General features: G+C 40.8%; 1 long non-coding RNA gene across 1 annotated transcript in view; it reads right to left on the bottom strand.

The window, feature by feature from the left end:
• LOC149916254 (uncharacterized) overlaps positions 1–21,057 on the bottom strand; it is a 98,766-nt gene that overhangs the window by 19,084 nt on the left and 58,625 nt on the right. The window lies entirely within an intron of this gene.

Here is a 21,057-nt window from a genome sequence, read left to right on the forward strand (position 1 = left end):
ACTGAATGTTAATTTGACACCAATGAAATTCTCAGGGCCGGGTAGTACACCGCTCCCCTCTAGCAGGCTCTTAAATGCAGGGTTACTTTCATTGCTCATGTGAAATAGTGCCAATTCAGATACATAACTACTACGTCAGCAGTGCTGGGCTGCTTCACTGAATGGCACTGGCTGTACCTGGCACAGGATAACACTGTTGGCTTAACCCACGTTCATCTGCTGTAGATAAAGTCACTTCACTAAAACAGATTGGATGAAAGGTAACAAATGAACAATAGGAGTGAAACTGCGTTCTCAAAAAGGAAAGTATGGAATACCAGGAGCACATTAAACAGTTTAATTTCTACTTGTTTTACCCAGTGCCATGTGCAGCATTGCTGTGGGTCTGTGTGCAGACAACCAGCACTTTGTATATTCCCTCCTCTCTATCCCTCTGACCTACCTGCAACCTGTTCCACCACCCCAACCAGTCACAAGGCACAAGCAATGGAATGCTTTTCTTAAAGAAAATGGTAGGGAAGGTTGTCTTGGAATTACTGAAAGCGTGGAGTACTGTCATCTAATAAAGTAAGCAAACTTCAATCCATAGTAAATTAACATCTTGTTGGCCCCCAGCCGGTGAGAATAAATGCATCAATAAATGCGTACACAGGTACAGCAAAGTGAGAGTTGGTGCATTGCTTCTGGGAAAAAGGATGTGAAAAGGGGTGGCAGTTGCAGTTCTGTGGTCTTCAGACAAAGTGATGGGTGCAATACTACCTGAATAGCACTCACACCTTTGTGTGCCCATTTACAAAGAACTGTCCTCCCCCTCCCCACAGAAGCCAGTGTAGAACAGCTCGCCCTGCACATGTGGAGGCACTGTGTTATAATGCTCTCTTGTTCCTCTGTTCTGTCCTGAAAAAAAACAAAACCCATAACAATACTGAATTCAGAGCACAATTTCTCTCTCTTCATGATCACAGCGAGAGCTCTGGAGAGCTACACTTATAACCACCGTACATTTGCATCCATACACCTCCATTTACTGCACACTAAGTCTATCAACACAGGAAGCAATTTTTCTCTTAACATCTTTATACCACAATGACTGATATTCACAGTGCGGTACGACTGGAGCTGTCTCCACCAGGAAGCAGGAAAAACCTCTGTGGCTCTGCATTGCCATCAGCATTCCCAGTCAATTCAAACAGACTTCCCTGAGCACATTACACTACAGCTGCATAAAATGCATCTTTCTTCCTCGTCCCCATTAAACACATTCCTTCTCTGTCTTCACTGTATCTTCTACAGCCACTGACAGCACACACATATTAGGGAACTATGTGTGGCTCTGCCAGAAGACTCGGAGCCTTCTGAAGCAAAGTGGGAGCCTTCAGTAATTTTCAAGTTGGGCCATTTGGAAGAAGGGATTTGGCTGATGTGACAATAGTAATATAATACCATGGGACTGAAGTGCAACTAGGATCTGCTACTACAAGGTGACGGGGTCCCACTTTCTTCTTCCAAACAGCACAACATACAGCACTGGGATGCTGGCTTCAATAAGCATTGCCTAATTTTTCTCAGAGGACCAGAACTGACACACTGGAATTCAAGGCTAACATAAACTACGGATTCTTACATCTGGCTGCAGTACCCATTCAACCATTTTAGTGAAGAGCACAGCCAGAGCTGCAGTGCCGGGGCAGTCTTAGCACCAGTGCGTGGTTACCTCCAGCAAGCCGTAGGCTATGCACACACATAGGACTGAGAATCTGTCCCAGAGAACACATCGTCCAGGAACAGAGGCACAAAGACCACTCAGCTCTTGGTACAATGGGGCTAAATTACTACAGTTGTTGCCTAATGCCCCAAATCCCCTCAGTTTACTATTAGACACCAGCATGTCACTGACTCATAAGAATGGTTAATTGTTGAACAGTTCAGACAGCTGAGTTAAATCCACAACCCACACTAGAAACCAACCTCCCACACAGTCACTACACAGCCCAGTTGCACTGTGAAGACCACAACTATCTTTTTCTGTTATCAACAAAGTTAAAGTACTGAAAAGGACTGCACTCATGAGCCGCTGCTTCTCTGTCGTGAGCATTTGCACAGTTACTTGTCACAGGTTTATAGAATGAGTTCCATCAGACAGTGAGAGGCTGCCACACACTGTGCACAGTGCGGATTATTTCTGGCTGTGCCTGTAGTGCCAGCAAGCATTGCAGGGAACATTACTGCACCCAATTCCAGGTGACATGTATAAACACGTGATGGAGGTCCCTTGCCCTCAGACATAATGCCCAGAAGTTTCCAGTGCATAGGAAGGCTGGGACATCTGCTGCAAAAATCTGGCTCAAGGGTTGATGAATTCTGTGTTACTGATGTCTTCCTCAGAGCATTACTGTAACAATTCATTGTACTGTCATTTAATCCCAGTATCTATCACCTAATCCTGCAATTCCCTACTAGTTTTGAGATGTTTTTATTTGCCTTCTGTCTCTCGATGAGACCTGCTAAACAAACCTGGATTGTGCAACCACAACAGCAATACATGGTAAGAAAAGCTCAAGCTGCAGAGACTGCCAAGCATGCTGAAGGAACCCAAAAGGGTGCTTGTGGAATGTTTGTGCTGCTGGCAGGCAGCGCATTGCCAGGACAGATCACACATCATGCATTTGCACATCAAATGAAGCTGCACTGGTCTGAGAGCATGGGAAAGGCCTGTCTTGAACGGCATGTGTCCTACTTCCTAAACATGTATATTTTACATTTTACACTTCGTTATTGGCCAGATTGAAAGTACCGCAAGTTCCCCGAAGGTTGTCTCTTGCCTTTGAAGTGGAACTGTTTGGATAATGTTTCCTTTGGCAATTAATCTATGTAAGAAAGCAAGAACTTAGCTGCTCTGGCCTCTCAACACTCCACGGCTTGCCTTTGTCAAAGTACTCAGGCACATACACACAAACACACACAATTTTATCATTTCTAATGGCCTTGCTTAGCCACACTCTTTCCCCCTCACGATGAGGTTGGTGTAACTTGTGCAAATAAAATTCATTTCATTTGGTGTTTCCCCATTCTTTGTATGTGTGACTGAATTCCTATTTCCTACAGCACCTTCATTAGCAAGACATTTATGTGCAGCTCACTGTCACTGCGAACAAAAATCTGATTTGTTTGCATTGTCTTCCCTGGCAAAAGGACTCCAACTCATGGTCTGCTGATTTTCTCAGACTCTCCTGGGACCACAAGATGGAACACAAAGCAGGATCTTCTCTGAACTTTCTGCTGTTTCCCACTTTCATAGAATCATTAGAGTTGGAAGAGACGAGTAAGATCATCTAGTTCAACTGTCAGCTCATCTAAACCGTGTCACCCTGTGCCACATCAACCCTTTTCTTGAAAACCTCCAGGGATGGTGACTCTATCACTTCCCAGGGCAGCCTTTCCCAGTGCATTACCACTCTTTCTGAGAATAAATCCTTTGTAATATCCAATCTGAACTTCCCCTGGTACAACAAACAGCATATTAGGGACAATGTCTAAAGCATTCCCCTTGCATCTGATGGCCAGAACTCACTGCTGTTCATTCACTGCATAAGGAGGGCTCTCATACAGGGCTAGATAGTAGGATACCCTATCCACAGGCTGTATGCTGTGAGACTAATCAGACAGTCTTTATGCAAATCTAGTTTTCCAAAAAGTGCACAAAAGTCACCAAATACTCTTCAGCCTAACTGTTCCAGTGTCGTGTGCATACTGTCTTTTAAAGAAATCCTGACTGCTAAACTGCGGAGAAAATTATATAATCTCTAACAAAATGTACATCCCCCGAGCTAAGGACCCCTGGTTCCTGAGCAGTGCACTAGGACACTACGTTGCAGCAGGACTGCCTGTCTCAGGGACTGCCACATCGTGAGCAGGACAGGAGGCAGGTCTAGCAAAGTTGCTGAGAGCACCATGCCCCTTCTGTTCTGCATGAAACTCAGCTGGAGCAAGACTCATTTCTGACAATCTGTCCCACTTCTCTCCACAGTGCCATAGGAAACCATTCCTAGAGAGGTCTTGGGGACTGATAAATAAGCCAGGTCTGAGACCACATCAACATATATGGAACCACCTATTCCCATAAATGAAACTGCAGCAAAACCCACAGAGGTCCCTGCTCTATCTTTGCTGCAGTCCTGGCTCTCTAGAAGTCTTTGCCTTGCACCGTTTGCCAGACACTCATGGGAAAAAAATGCCAAGGAAATGCCATGGGTAAAATGGATTTTTACAAGAGCTTTTTTAGGGAATGTTCACAACTGCCATTCATGAGCCTCTCTGGTGCTGCCATTTCAGATCAGCCTTCTCGGAAAATGACAGCAGACTGCAAGCTGCCCAAAGCCTTTCAAACAACCCAGAAATACACTCCTATCGCCCACATCTGGAGCAAATTTATCGTTAAGGCTCTGGACCGATTGTTTTAAGTTAATTTCATACTCTAGTAGACATAAAAACATGGTAACAAAACCACCACAAATCCTGCTTCTCAACCTGCTTTGTTCCTTGAAAGTGATCTGTACACGCATTACAGAACGGCTGGTGCGCTCAGCTGAAATACAGGGTTGCTGGATCATTTCTATTTTAAAAACACAAAGAACATCCTGAGCTTTTTCTCAGGGTTTTGGCATAGAGACTCTTTTAACTGTGTTCTTAGGTAGAACAGCAACAAATGGCTCCATGATTTGTTTTCACAATGTCCACTCTGGGAAGACTAATTACCAGCCAGCTTTCTAGCACGCAGTTTCAAACATTTGGGGCCCTCGTTCTTTCCCATGCAAAATTCATACTGTGGACAGCAGAAGCTGCTTGGGAGGTGGCACTTTGCTGAAAGTTTGTAAAAGTTTTAGGATTACTGGCCAAGAGATTTCATAGTGCTTCTAGAACTTTGAAAAATAAGCAGGAGCTTATATACAGAGCTTTGCTCTGTATTTTTTTTTTTTTCCCCTTTCCTTTTTGGGGGGCAGCAGTTTAAGCCACCAAAACAAAGTCACTGCTCTCAGCATTTTGTACACAAAGCTCAGAAGACCAAAGGTAGATTTCATGCATTAGTTGTGAAAGTGTGTTTGGCATTAAGAACTGCAGTGCAGAGCAGTGCGGGATGCTGAACCACCACCAGATTCTGCCTGACAAAGGAAAATAAATTGATTGGCTTCTTCCAATTTGTCGTCTTTTTATACAAAGTTTCTGGACAATTAACTTTTCTTCCTTGCTGTTCTCACTAATAAATTTCTTTTTCCTCATTTTCACTCGTCTTGAGCTTATGATTCCCCTCCAGAGGTTCATATTCAGCATGATCTTTAAATTAAATAATAACAATCACAAAAACTTGCTAGGTTTCCACCCATTATCAAGTCTTTCCCTGCTATGAAGATAAGAAGTTCTGGAAGACATGCTTGCACACTTCAGCTTGAGTCACAAACTATCTCCCATTACAGTCATAGGGAAGTTAGTAGCTCAACAACTGCAGAGAGAATAATTGCTAAACCAGGATGAAATGAGGGAAGCAGAAGGGAAATGGAAATGTGTGGCTTGAACAGACTTTCACCTCTTTTCCCCGCAGTCGCCAGCAACCTCGTGCAGCCTCACACCTTGCTCCAAGTCGTGCACTTCATCACACCTCCTGCACAGCCCTTCTACAGTCGTGTCCTCTAAGTCCTGTTAGTTTTAGAAACCTAGACGGAAAGACTCCTCTGTGTATATGAAATCAAGCTACATAAACCTCATGTATTATTCAGAATTTCCAGAGTCCAGGTAGAATCCAAATCCATAGATCTGGTTCAGTTGTTCTTTTAGGTCAAGGATGCTCAAGACATTCAGCTCTGGAAAGAAACTTGTCTTCTCTTCGTAGAAATGTAGATGTGGACCACTTATGGAATATATTTACAAATATATTAACTATGTTTTGGATGTTAAGAACCCAATGCTACAGAACTGAGAGATTCAGAGTTGCAAGGTAAGCACTCATTTTTGACAGTTCTATTAAAACAGTTATTTCAGCTGCAATAGCCTGCAGAGATAACAATACTTGTTTTCTTTTGCATCATCTTTGTCAGTGCTCCATACACATTATGGCACCAAAAAAAAAAAATAAAATAATTGATCACATGATTATTTGCATGCAGTCAATCAAAACCAGGGCCCCACCATCCTCAACAAACACTGCAGACTTGGTCTGGGCCTTGAAGATTTTCCATGTAAAATGAAAAGCCAGAAAAAATAATTACTATTGCCATTTCACAGACAAGGAGTTGAATGAGAAAAACAAATGCAGTAACTCATCCCAAGGAAAATCAGCTGCAAAGTCTGCAACCAAACAGAGACCTTCTGACTCCCTGCTCAGCTGCCCCACTTGGTAGTGGATTTTTCCTGAGCTATGTTGCTTGCATAAAAACACTGTAAATATACTCTCATAAAGAAGAAAATAATATGTGCAAAGACAAAGAGAGAGCTGACAAAATGCTCACAAGAGGAATTCTGTTTGCCTAAAGATCTGTAGAAGCAGAATTGAAATATTTTTCACTTCTGACAAGCATGAGCTGGGAAAAGCACTTGAAATTCTTAGGAACTGATGATCTTTTAAGACCTTAAGTAGGGGGTCTAATTTTTCTTGTTACAAACAGCCACACCAACCATTCATTTGTACATATTTATTCTCACTGCAAGATCTCTCGTTTTATAAATAATGCCATCAACTTTCACCAGACAAACGAGCTCCTCAGTGCTTGTCCCACTTTATTACAGTTTCAGTGTGTTGTTTCCTGTTTCTGCACAGCCGAGTGGCAACTTCGGTGCTTTCCTTAAATACAATATTAAGTTATGCATTTATTCTTTTATTTCTAGCACTCACACACTCAGGCTGCAGTGTTCTCATTTGAGTGCACGCAGTTTAATCTCACAAGTTGTCTGCTCTTGTTAGTTCCTGGTATTTTCTTTTTGCAGTGCAGTTCTAATCCTAGAAGGTACCAGGTCCAAGAGGCATTTTGGCTGCATTCACAACTACAATAACGTGTTTGAGATACTGCAAACAAGTGATGCGATGCAAGCCGTGTTCTTCCCAAGAGTAGGGAGCATCCCCCAGTCAGGCTTCAACTTCTTCCCAGGGAGAACAATTTGCATGGTCACTCCTGAACCCTTATTTTCCATGAGGCTGCCTCAGTACACCCAGCAGAGATAAGGGAAAAGAAATTGAGTCTCTGACTACATGAACTGCAAGAGTACATGAACTAGAAAACATACCAATGTGTAACAGCAATTAATTGCATCTTTTATTACAAGGATCGAAAGATTATCCTAAGGAATCTCAAAAAGTACACAACTAGTACTACTTAGAAACTTAAATTGTATGCTAGTATATCAATGTAAGAGTCATGTATAATTTCCAAATGCCTCAACTGTTTTCTTACTCTTTCAACAAGAACTGCTCGTGATTCTCATCCAAAGCTAGCATTCAGAAATTGGTTTAACTAGAAGAAAAACACACTTCCCAAACAGTTTATAATTACTATAACTTTTACTATAATATGAAGTGACTAGGTGTCTGACAGGATTGGTATTGTAACTACTCTTCAAAGTCTATCAGTCAGGTTTCTTTATATGACCATCACTGTATGACCACCCAGTACCAGCATGTGCTACTCTGATTTACATCAACAGCATCTTCTGGTTATGGTTCTCGTCTTTGAACACTCAAACTGTGTCTGTGTTGGCTACCAATAAGATTTGAACTTTTTGTAGTTTTTCACAATAGAGAGGTTTTAAATAATAGATTACACAAAAATCAATCCACCTTTAAAATATACAACTTGGCATGAGCAGAAAAATACTTAGAAGAAGACAGTAAGAAACAGCTGGAACTTTTGCAAAGACATGAATACCACTGAACTCCCATCAAGGCTTAAATGCCCACATGCATCTCTTTTCCTGTTCATTCCCATTTCATTCACATTCTGAACCTGCTACAGTGCACCAAGTAACTTTTTCTTGCCATGACTGCCTTGGTCCAGCTGACTCTGGTTAGAAATCTGCTCTTGTGGCAGCACAACCCATTCTCCACACTGAAGAATGGTGATAAGCAATCGGAATTCTTAAAAGGCCAGACTAATGTTGTTTCTAATCACTTGCTCATAGAACAACGCACTTCAATATCAGCCCTTTGCAATTACAGCAAAGTTATTTCCTAACAACCAAAAACCTTCACAAACCTTAACGTCTTTGCCTTTTATATGTACACACAAATGTGAAAAAAACTCCATACCAGAACACAATGCTGCATGTAGAAGTACATGTGAGAATACACACAACTTATGCTGGTTATTTTTCACTTCTAGAAGCTTCTCAGACTGCACATGGTCTGAAGCAGTCTGCAGTGACTTTCACATCACCAGGAGATAGCGATGGCATGATCCTAGAATATCATGTAAACAGGCAGAAGGCACCAGGAGTTGTACAAAGGGCCATGCTGGTGGCAACCTGCACTGGACTGCGTGGAAATTCTGCAGCTACTACAAGCAATTAAAATAACAAGTTTTCTTGCACGTGGCAATATGACCTACTGAATTTTTAGCCACAGTGAGTTTCTTTGCTTGTGTCGGTCTATAGACATAAGCAAATCTATGGGAATCTATGAACCAAAAACCACATCCTCCAGTAGGTGATATTTGTTGTCCCAAAGATGTATTCCTCAACAAGTAAGAACATAGCATTAAAGAAAACACGTGACACAGGTAAAAAAAAAAATAAAAATAAAAATAATGAGGAGAAGGGAGAAAAGAAAATTTTTTGAGCAGGGCAGAACAAATGTCTGACTGAAAATCTTCAGGTCCAGCTGGGAGAAGGCCAAGACTAATTTAACCTCTGGTCAAATGGCTGGGAGTTAGCTAGTTTCCTTTTTCCTCTTACATCACTCCCAGAGATTTTGACAAAAATAATATGGTCCCGATTACATGACATTACAGGCTCTCAACAGGCACTAGGGAGGATAGTGTTGAAATCCCCTGGAGACAAATTAATCCCAGCAAAGCAACAGCTGTAAGATTGCTATAAACAGGGAAAACAACTACAATGCTCGCATCGTGTACGTACGCGATTTTAATGTAACTTATTAAGGGAATTAGATTATCTGTCGTTATTTTTTTTACACACTTGTATCATCATTAAAATACCAGCTGTCAGGCTGTGTGTAGTTGCTATTAAGAAGCTTAAACACTCAGTACACGCTTTTAAGAAAATACAGCAGACCCATATACAAGATGATTTATCTTGCTTTCAGAAAACATACGCGGCCAGAGAATACATGATCTGCTGCTTTTTTTAATATGCTGGAACGGATCACCACTTCTGTCCCCATCTGCCTCGCACAGCCCCTAGGAGTGATCAGGTGTCAAGCACCTGCTCGGCCTGCCTGCCCCGCTGCCTCCAGCCCCCAGTGCCTGGGCAGTTTCCAGGAACTGCAGTGAGGAGCCCCTGGGGGTCTCTTGCAGAAAGCTTCTTCAGCGTGTGCACTTTTTTAACTAGGCAAAGCAAACACAACTCTCCTGTCTCAAGTTCCAGTTACCTTGCATACATACCACTTTCTAATACCCTTACCAAGTCAACGTGCTGTCCTCTGCTTTAGCCCACACACTCATTTTGGAAAAAGACAAGCTGGCCTGGAGGCAGACTCCAGCTTGCAGCCTCTGTCCCCAGCCACTCCGTGCCCAACCCACACAGCCCCGCTGGTCTCGGGGTGGGGGGCAGCTCTCCAACAGCACTGCTGCCACCAGAGAAACTGCTGCCACCCAGCCCAGTTTCAAAGGCCTCCTTCAAGGCCTTTCCCACCATGGCTGAGCCTCCCCCTGAGGCTGTCGTACCTCTGAGGAGCAGCAAACTGCACTTTAATTCAGGCTTCACCCTCAAACACGATTCCCACCCACAGCTCCTGCTTCAGAGCTCCCAGTAGGGTCCTGGTGTGACCCCACATGAGGTGCTCCCAAGCAGGGACGGTGCTCTCTGCACACAGGAGCAACACACAGGTCTAGCTGGGCTGCTGCAAGGCCACTGAGGGAGGCTGAGCAAGCAAGAAGTGCCAGTGCTTCCAGGAGCACTGTGAGGGAGATGACTCCTTCCCGAACTGAGAAAAAAATGCTCATATGGAGGAGTATTTTTAGGGGCGTTGTGTTGCTGCTTTGAGAGCAGGAGCTGTCTGGCTTTTATGTTTCCTTACTAGGGTTGCATTTCATTTCTGCTTTCCAGGTTGGAAAAGTAAAGATAGATGTTCCTGGTAACTGTGAAATACGATGACAATGCATTCATTTTTAACAACTGCTAAATAGAGAGTAAGATTAATTTTATCAGATTAAACAGGACTTGCAATCTGTAATGCTTAATTTAGTAGATTGTAGCTAATAACAACCCCACTGTTACATACACCAATACTACTGAGGAATGCAACGTATGCTGTGCATTTCTTTTAAACACAGTGTTTTGCTTAAAACCTATTCAGGTGAGTCAAGATTTGACTGAATACAGTGTTAGGTTCCCAGATGTGTACATCTATTTTCTGTGCATATGTGACAAAAAGGTAGGGATTTCACGATGGATTTTAAGGAAACTTATAGTTAAAGAAACTGTATCTTCATAGACTCTGTATCATTACACTGTATTTAAAAATCGACAGAATTTCTTAAAGAAATTTTTACATAATGAAATGTGCAAACATGAGAACAAGAAATTAATACAACCAGTATTAATTAAGCTCTACACTGCCCACATCCTCAAAAACTACCAGTGCCAATGCCTCTGGCTGAGCAGCCCATCTCAGCTTGGTCACGTGTGCCAGACCAGGGTTTCCCCAATGGCTTGGGCAGGGTTACTCTAACCCTCAGTTTTCGATAGCTTCTGCTGTGTCACTGTAGGAAAATGTGAAAGATTAAGGGTGCTTCCAGGCCACGCACAGCCCATAGATGCCACGAGCACGCAGGGTCTGCTGTGCGGTGTTGAGATGGGACTGTGGCTGTCAGGCAGGACCTTCCCATAAACAAGGGAGAAGAGAGTGAGCCAGTCAGAGGGGACATGCAGTTTACAGGAGGTCAGATAAGCAATTACGTGTGTTCTTGTGGAGAGCATAGCTGTCACTTCTTAGGAGATGCAAAGTATTTCTCAAAGACAAGGGTCTCCACTGCTATGCAAGGTATGCTTTGATGTTATTCCTTCGAATGATCTTTCAAAATCTACTGAATTGGAAAGGCATCTCTACATATGGTGGAAGAAACAATAAGAAGATCTGTCAAGTAACAGAGCTGTAATAACGCTTTCCTTGAAATTCAATTATTCTGCATGTATGCAACAGATATACAAGTCTGCTGGGAAATAAGTGGGGTTTTGAAAGGATCGTTTGAAACTTACAAAGAATGCTCTTGCTTCATGATTGCTTTATTAATTCTATATATTTTCATGTATTCTCTAAAAATAAAAGGGATTACAGTCTTTTTAAAGTATATGCAGTGTGCCAAAAAAGAAAGACGAAATGTAAATATAATCTGTTATATGTTACAATACATATAACATATACATATGTATTATATGTAATATAATATGTTACTATTAGAATAGTATTGTGCTGTGAGAAATACTATGGAATATGCATCACAGAACCATATTATGCCTTGCAGTTATGCCATCTTTTCAGTGCTGCATTATGAGAACTGCAATCTCAAGCAGGCACTAAGTAAATGAGATGAGCTGATTTACATGTGTCCCACAGTGCAATAATTACAGCTTTTTTTTTTTGCCTGAAATTGACCCTACTAGCTTACTACCATGCAGGGCATGATCTTGGCTATCCACCAGCATCAAAACAAAGAAATACCATCTGATCGAATTTACTCTAGAATGGTGAGTAAAGAGATTGGCTTGTTTTGGCAAGACATAAAGGCATGCAGGATGATATCTGTAGCATCACAGGCAACGTATGTGAATGTCAAAGCACACTGACACCTCTCTGAAAAGTCAGCATTTTCAAACTGGACACTAGAATACATACACTCTCTTGCCAATTAGCATGCAAAAAACAACCACGTATAGCAATCAATAACCCACGGCACTTGTCAAAAATGTAGGCACATGAATAAATTCTGAATGTCACAGGAAGACACTGTGTGGCTGAGAGCTTAAGTCACAGGAGCTGGAGAGGTGTCTATGGAAAGTAGCTTCCAGATTCTGTGAATTCAGCTCCACGTAGAGTCACCATGCCACACTGGGAAATCAGCAGGAGCTGGAAGAGCTGCCTTGCCAAAAGAAAGGTGCTGCAATAAGCTCTGATTTATTTGTATGCATCACCTTTAACTTCAGAAGGAAATAACTTAGTCTAGTGCTGGGCACCAAGATGGAGTACTGGTCATTCATAAAATGTTTTTAATCTAGCAATATTACACATCACTAGACCAGTTCCTCAGCTTACTGGAGTAATTTTGGTCAGGTTGCTTATTAAAATATATTGGGACTATGTTCTTCTAGCAATTGTATGAAAAACTCTTGGTGCCGTTTACAATGTAGTCTGGTAAGGGGAAGCAAACTGATGCACTCAATTTAGAGAAGTAATGAGGTTTGAAGCACTGTTGTATTTTTGCCTTACTAAAGATTCCAGTAAGGAAAGAAGTCCTTTCCAGTCAAGGTCTGTTGGGTGAAGTATTGGGGAGATAGCTGAGGCTGCTCTCCTAAGTCTCTGTGTAGTAAAAGCCCAAAGTTACGATCCAGTTTTTAACAGAACTTTCTAAAAATTGAAATCAATGGCTTACGAAAATCAGTATGCAGCCTTGCTGCACAGAAATACACATTTATGCAAATATGCATATTATTGAAAGCTACATTTTTACTACACCTCTGAACATACTGGTAGGCAGACTTCTCAAATGTATTCCATTTCATGGTACACTTTTGTGGTGGGAGGTTATTGACATCAGAAAGGAAGAATAATGGAATGGAGGTCACAGAGTTATTTACACTGGCGGGTGGATCCCAGAGCATTCCTGCGTGATTTGGTTGTTTTGATGACCCTCTTTTTGGGATTCCGTCACACATTACATCTGATATTTGGATCTCGGGAAGTTGAAAGGGACAGTGAGAGATTTGTTTGATTACTGTTACCAGTGTGTTAACACAAGGTTAAAAAGCCTGTCCCCCTGTTCAAGCCAATGGCACAATTCCCAATGACTTCTGGAAAGCTCCAGACTCCCTGCCCCTAACTGCTAACAAAGCCACACAGAAGAAGGTGCCCTGTAGATACCACACTGAGCTTGGGACCGAGAAACACCAGAAAAAACGGGTGAAATTACTGAGTGAGGGGTAGAGAAGAGATTGTCAGCAGCATGTTAGTTCCTTTAAAATATAAGTTCTTTTAAAAATTTTGTTGTTGGAAGGAAATTTGAGAATTACTGCCTTAAAGGCTTTTGTTTAGAGTTGGGAACTGGCAGTCCACTGCTACATAAACCAATAAAAGAAACAGAGCACAAAATGCCTTGTTTAGCTCATAAGCAGAAATCTCATGAAATCCCCAATCCTGAGCTGATTTTCCTCTGTTTTCAGACCATTGCTGTAGAACTGCTAACCTTTACCAATATTGTACCATAGCCCAGCCAGCAGGAATTAAAACATAACTGACCATGGTTGGAAGAAATAGAGTAGTGACACATTAGCAACAAGGACATGTATGTATACATGTATACATGTAATAACATGGCTCTGATCCTAGTGCAGAAGCTGAGGGCTTCATTACATTTAACTACTTCTGGCTTTAAATCAAGGCCTGTTTCAAAATGAGGGTGGTTTCTGTAAGACTAATACCTTCCCCTCAGGCTTGTATGGAAAAGTACAGTACCAAAGAAAGACAACTTTCAATCTAGAGATGGCATGTAACTGGAAGCAGCTCATAAATTAAGTTTTATATGCTATCTGTCTTTAAATTTGTGATGGAGAAACCTTTGTGTGGCTCAGCTCCCTTCTGCCTGTTCCATTCTGCTGCTCACTGTACCATGCTGAACTATTGTAGTATGACTTTTCTTAACACAGGAGTTACACATAGCAGCACACTGATTCATTTTGCTTTGGGTTTCCCCTCTCTCAGGGTGGGTATAGGGAGTGACTGAGAGAGATTCAGAAACACCAGACTTCCCAGAAACAACATGTACTCGTGAGATGTGGGCAGGTTCAGATGACTGTTTGAGCATAGATTTCAAACATAAACACATTAAGTGATAGAAGAAACTCTCTCCCACAAAGGTCGCAACACTTACATCCTGGACCTACCCAGATGACAGGCCCAATTAGTACTGATTAAAAAGCAGTAAGAAGCAAACACCAGCAACAGCTCTAGATAAAATAATCTGCTGTGGGATAAACCAGATTCCTAGAGGACAAGCCGAGATGAAAATGAGGGATGGGTTACTCAAATCAAACCAAATATGAACTGAAAAAGAATTTTACCCAAATCTTCTGACAGATTTTTTTAATCCCTGTTGTGTTTCTGGCTCTCGCTCACATTCAGCATCTGCTCTCTATCCTTGATCACTACCAGAATATTTGTTCCAAGCACTTAATTTCATTTTACAGCCTGCATGGTTCATTTGTTCATTCTTTGATTTGCCCTTACATTTTCTCAGCTTTTCATATCTTTCTGATTTGTTATTGTTTTTTTTCCCCCTGTCTCCTGGCTTTATTGTTTCTCTCTCTCCCTTCTTTTTTTTTTTTTTTTTTTTTTTTTTTTTTGCCTTAGCCTCTACAGTCCTAAATTTCCCTTCCCTATTTCCCTGTTGCCTTCCTGTCACCATTTGTTTTCTATCACCCCGCTTTTCTGCTGGCTGATGTTGGAAATATTTCAGGAATTTCTAATTCACAGTGCCATGAGAACTGTTATCTTTGCATTTTCACTAGTGAAAGTGCTCTCGCACGGTGAGGAGGATGACAGAGCAAGCCTGGGATGCAGAGGCCTCGGATGGATTCTTCCCCGAGCCCACTTTGCCTCTGGAGTGGTACGCTCCAGTGTGGAATGTGTGAGAGGAAGCTGGGTCCATGGGGAATGTGCAGGCTGGGGGCAGGGAACGCACATTGAGAAACCTCAAATTCCATACAACAGAAGTGAGTGCAGGAGGAACTGAAATACAAGAGAGAAGCAGGATGAGGGACCAGCTGGAGGAGGGTGGGGGGAACAGGAAAAAAAAATACACCCACCAACACCACACCCCAGCTTTCAAGTTTTTCTTCCATGCAGGTGCAGATGAGCAGCAGTACCAGCCCTTGCTAATATTCACTTGCTCTGAGTAGCAATAATAATAATAATAATAATAATGATACTATCTTCAGACCTCAATCTATCCATTATTTCATTCCCTGAGCAGGGTTAAGGGTCACCTTTAAAATAACAACTGCAAATGAAAGGCAATTACATGGAATAAAAAATGATCAGTGACGGGAAGAGCCAGCCAGTGCATGGACTGCTGGTGACATGTCGTTGTAGAATAACAATATGCCAAGTCAAAGTCACCACAGAGATAAATAAGGATGAGTGACTGTATTCCAGTATCTGGAGATGTCTCAGGAAACGAACATCAAAGGTTAAACCACCTACTTTGTTATTGCTTCTACTGCTCCTGCTATTGTTATTTGTCTTCTGGTATCACCAAGAGGCTTCAACCAAGATTAAGGCCGTTGTGTTAGGCACAAGATAAATATGCACAGGAAGAGAAAGTTCCTGTTTTAAAAACTTAAAACCTAACGGATAAGATGAGCAAGAAGCTGAAGAAAAACAGATAAATAGAAGAGAAATGGCCCAAACAGAGTCTCTCAGCAGGTCAGTAAGAGAGCTCCTATTCTACGTTTAATAGCTGCAAAGATTTGAATAGGCAGAAGCTGGGAGTACGCTGTATACCATTATGTTTACTGTTTCAAAATGTGAGAATTCTGTAAGCTCTTCCACACACACTTTGATGGAACTCCTCTGTATAACCTTCTAAAAGTTAGTTCATGCTCACTGTTTGCTAGGTTGATTCCACCACACAGTTTCACCATGATAAACATGAGATTACCACTTACCGATCACATGCAGACGGCTGTGAGACTGGGATACCTTCAGCTAATACAAAGTATCTTCCTCTTGTCTAGTTCTTTTCCTTTGTACATCCTATTTCTGCACTAGCTCTATTGAAGCCCTACAGTCTCAAAAGCTGTCAGAACTGTCAGGTTGTCACAGAGAAGGTGACTTCAATCACCACATTGAACTCAAGAGTTCCCTAAATGCTGAGGTGATCTCTGTTTTAAATTCTCCAAATACCCTCAACTACATGCAATATTTCATCATAGGCCTTCCAGCCAAATCTATACATGAAAATCTGATTTATGTCTGGAGGCACATTTTGTTAACTACGTTCCAGTACAGATGGAAAAAAGTTACTGTGCAGCTGAAATTCAAACAGTAAAGTAAGCTACTAGCTAGTAAAGGGAAGCCATGTGTCTACACAATGCAGCAATCGCTGTGCCAAACAACAGCAGCACAACACAATACTCAAAAAATAGTATCTGAAAGAATTTTCAAACACTTTACTGAAGTGCTACAACCTGCTAATATAAGCTAGAGCACAGATGTTCCTAAATGCTAATTGCAGACTACAGACATACAAAGATGAGGCTCATGGAGGAAGTACTGTCTATCACCACCTATGTTTTTCAGAACTTCAAGGACTTCAGACTTTAAGCCTGCAGAACCACCCCAGTGCTAGCCTAGTAACAGCAGCCACTCCTGAAACTTCAGGATGGATGCAGTGTAGCTGGAAATGCTGGAAAAAATGAACCAACTCTGTTCTAAGTATTGGAATGAAAGGGCTACTTCAGATGGTATTCAAAATATGGCTTAACAAAAGTAGATGTGGAACACAATATTGGACTAGATCACTTGAAAAATTATCTTTACTGAACATCTTTAAGAACTGCTTAGGAACACCTGTTAGGAATGACTAAGACAGAATGGATCACTCTTTTGGACAAGGAGATAGACTGGATTTTTATTCACCAATATTAATTCTCTTATTTTTCATTGTAGTCATTTGGTCACGTGGTATGTCTTTTATAGACATAACAAAATTAGAATCCTGGTAATGCCCATATTCAAATCCCACATTTGCGAAAGGATCAGATAAAAGGTTTGGAGGTAGCAAAAAAAATAAATAAATAAAAAATGCAATTACTAAGATGTCTCAAACGGTAATCTTGAGTCTTAAAAACAAAAAATCAATTCAGCACCAAAGAAGGATTCTCTGAGCAAGGCTAATGGGGGAAAAACAACAAACGTTTGATGGGATTTTTAAACCAATGCTCTCGATTACCCCTCAAGTTAGGTTCAAAACATTATCTTCCTTGTTCAACGTGTCAATCTGTTTGACATCTGTAACAAAAATATAGTCAGATCTATGCATATTGCATTTCAGAAAAGTCATTTTCTGAAACATCTGTCTGGAAGTGCTAAGGTCCTGCTGAAAAACCTCACACAGATGTGGGCAGCATGCCATATTCTGAACAACAATAGAATCTCCAACATCCTCCCAGGACATCCTTAAATAAAATTCCCAAAGTCAAACGAAATCAAAGGCTTTTAAGCAAAATTTTAATGATTGTACCATATCCATGCTAAGCTCCTAATTCCAGCTGTCTGGAAGACCAAGCCAGCCTCCACTTTCTGTTGTGGCACATGGCAGTGCCATATTTTGTACCACTCTATTTAGTTTCACTTACATGGCCCCACAGTATGTTTTCTACTAACCCAGGTCTACTAATCTCTATCTCATTATGTAAAGGAGAAGAGGAAGAAAAGCACCACAAAAGACAGAGAGTATATTTTTCCTGTTTTTTCCCCCTTTTTGGCATTACTTTACCCTGTATGTGCTGAATATTTACCAGGGTTCTCCACCCAACCGTATTGCTCTCAATTCTCCAATATTTTTCAACACTGCTTTTAGGATTCTCATCCCATTGTTTCTTTCAAATTTCATTTCTCTTTTTTACTCTTCAGCTTTCTTTACTTTTCCCCCTGTTTTCTACAGTCCCTCTCACACCCCTGCAGAAAAGAAAACGAAAAAAAAAAAAAGAAAGAATGAACTGCATTTTAACAATCAGAATAACAGTGAAACAATGCTCTTGAGATCCCATCTGTTGCCAACACATCTCCCAAGACAGCAAATGATGGGCATTCCTGGCTAAATAAAGAGAATTTCCCACACCCATTAAAGATCTACACAGCAAAGACTGTTGCTTAAGTATTTACTTTTTATGGCATACAAGAAAACTACCTGGAATTGTAAATACCAATGACATATTGTTCACATCTCTACCAAACATGTGGTCAGTGGCCATATGGATAACTTCTGGGTGTGAAATGTCCTTTCTCTTTTTAACAGTGCTGCAATATCCTTATGCCAGAAGCTTTTCTAAAAGTTTAATTGCATAACTCTACCTCCAGTGGGTGAAATTAAATTCTATTTACAAACAAAATCCACATCCCCTCCTACCCCAAAAATCTGCAAAAGCATGCTATGACTCAGTTTGTGTATCAAACCCAATTAAGGGCTGCTGTTTTTTTGTAATTCATTCAAACTTTCTCTGATCAGGATTTCACAGTTATTGATGTAAAACAGTAATGCTTATGCACACCATTTATACACTCAATCTCATTCAGAGAGAATATCAGTGATTTAGAATAGGATTGCCTTGAATTTCTAGGGTGATCTTATCAAAAGCATCATCACTAGCATAACACTTCTCTCAGAAGTTATATTTTAGTAAGGACTTAAGTAGGAATATTGTGAAGATACAGCAGAGCACTTTTAAAGTGCAATTTCTCATTAATTTGATAATGAACTTTCCCATTAAAAAGGACAAGAAATAGACTTTTTAAGAGATATTGCCAGAGTTCCCAAGAATATTGCTGGAGAATGTCTTGACATTTCTACTGTTTCAGATTTAGGTCTGCACTCAAGATAAATGCAATTTCCATATGGTTAAGCAAATGTTTCTCACCAGCATATCTACAAAACCAAGCTATTTTGTATCTCCTTTTTCATTAGAGTTATATCCCAGATGGTGCTTCATAACAATAGGTGTTACTGTGAAAATACTGAGGCTTCAGAAATGTAAATCCACAAGAGAAAATCTGAGAGAAGGATGGAAAGAAAATAGTGTAAATAAGTATGGCTCTATTTGCATCAGTACTGAAAGACCTTTTGAAAATGGATGGAAATCCATGATTTGGAGAAATGAAACGAGGAAAAGGCAAATATGGAAGAGTGTAATAGTAGGTAACAAACATGTATTAGAAAAATGGGGTAAAAATGGAGAAAAAGATGTCCATGCAGATGGTTGGAATGATCCCAAAATAGTTTTAAAATCGAATAATGCTTTTCTTTTGAAGCAGCTTGTAAGTCCAGTGGGGAACCATCTGAGTTGTTTAAGGATGTGGGCAACGCAGTAATGCTCTCTTGCATGAGATAAAATCTAGATGGCATTTCTCTGCCCTGGGTAGAATTTGAAGAACTGCAAGCATGGAAAGCCACACAGAAACTGCATTGGGAAAGGTGTAAAGACAAAGCCAACCACAGACAGGATTTTGGCTAATGCAAATCTGAACACTGGCAAATGTTTGGTGTGGTGGATGTATGATACATGATGAGAGGAGGAATTCATTCAGAGGTCAGCAAGATAGCCAAATTTGTCAGTAGCAAAAGTAATCAAAACATCTGAGCAGAGAAGGAAGACGGATGTCATGGTGTCACACCAAGTTAGTCACTATTTTTGAGAGAGATCTACCTGAATAAATTAGCCAAAATATATTTATCTGAGCAAAGCTATAGTTGAACTTGATTAAGATGAAAACAGTGCGACTAAAGCCACAACAATCTAAGGCAGAGTTCATAGATAAGGGTACTATATTTTGTTACATAGAACTGAAGTAGGCCTAACGGATAGGATTGGAAAATAAACAGTCTTTGCATCCCATACAAACACAACGCCATCCACATTTTGGAGTAAGTAAAGATAAGATATCTTTGAGACAAAAAAAACAGTGGAAAAAACAAAGGTTGAGACAGTATCTCAGCAGAGAGCATTTTCATTGCATAAAAAAAAGGAAAGAAGACAGATGTCTGGATGATATACATAGAGTCTTGGAAGGAGGAGGAGGAGGAAGACAGCTGACACAGTTCAGAAGGGTTCTGAAAGCAAAACATATGCACTATAATTTTCTTCCATATAATAAGACCCATAATTGAAAATAACTGAGGATGAAAACAAGATCAGTGCTAAACTATAACGTGTTTCTCCAGCATGAGCAGAAACACCTCAGGAAGCTCAGGATTTGATTCTTCCATCCAGAAAATGTTATTTCCAAAGAACATGCTCTCCCTGCAGTGGCACACTATCACAGGTTACCGCTGATTTTATCATCTGGTACCGTGATAAACATCTTTGGAAATTCTCTTTCAAGAAGTAATATACAACCTGGTTTCTGCCTACATGTTAATCTTGTTAATATGCTCCTCTTACTGATCTTTTATTCAGAACGATACAAACTGCTTGTGTCTATGTATTTTAGTAACCGTAACCAGAAGTAGACCTCTGAATTTCCTTCTGAGAGGAGGAAACAGAGAAAGCATGTCAGAAGGAAATTGTCACACCTGTTCAGCAACGCCTGACTGATAAAATGGTGCAAACACATATGTAAACGAGCTAAAATGCCTGAAGGATTTCACATTGTGGTTACATTTATGCTTCCTTGTCCATTCTAGCAAAGTAACAGTCTCTCAAGTTTCTAAAATACTGCCATAAAAGAGGCAGGAAACATATGCAGCAGGTACAGCTTCATACTCCTTCCCAGTTAGAATATGTTAAATCACTTGAGCTCTTTCCTTTCTCCCTTCCTTCCACATAGTCATCTTGCTGTTGCTAAATTCATTTCTTTATCTGGTCTTAGCTGTGGAATAGATTGATACCTTGCTGTATATGTAAATA

The sequence above is a fragment of the Phasianus colchicus genome, chromosome 12, assembly GCF_987193195.1.
Source record: "Phasianus colchicus chromosome 12, bPhaCol1.hap1.1, whole genome shotgun sequence".
In the NCBI taxonomy this organism is placed as follows: Eukaryota; Metazoa; Chordata; class Aves; order Galliformes; family Phasianidae; genus Phasianus; species Phasianus colchicus.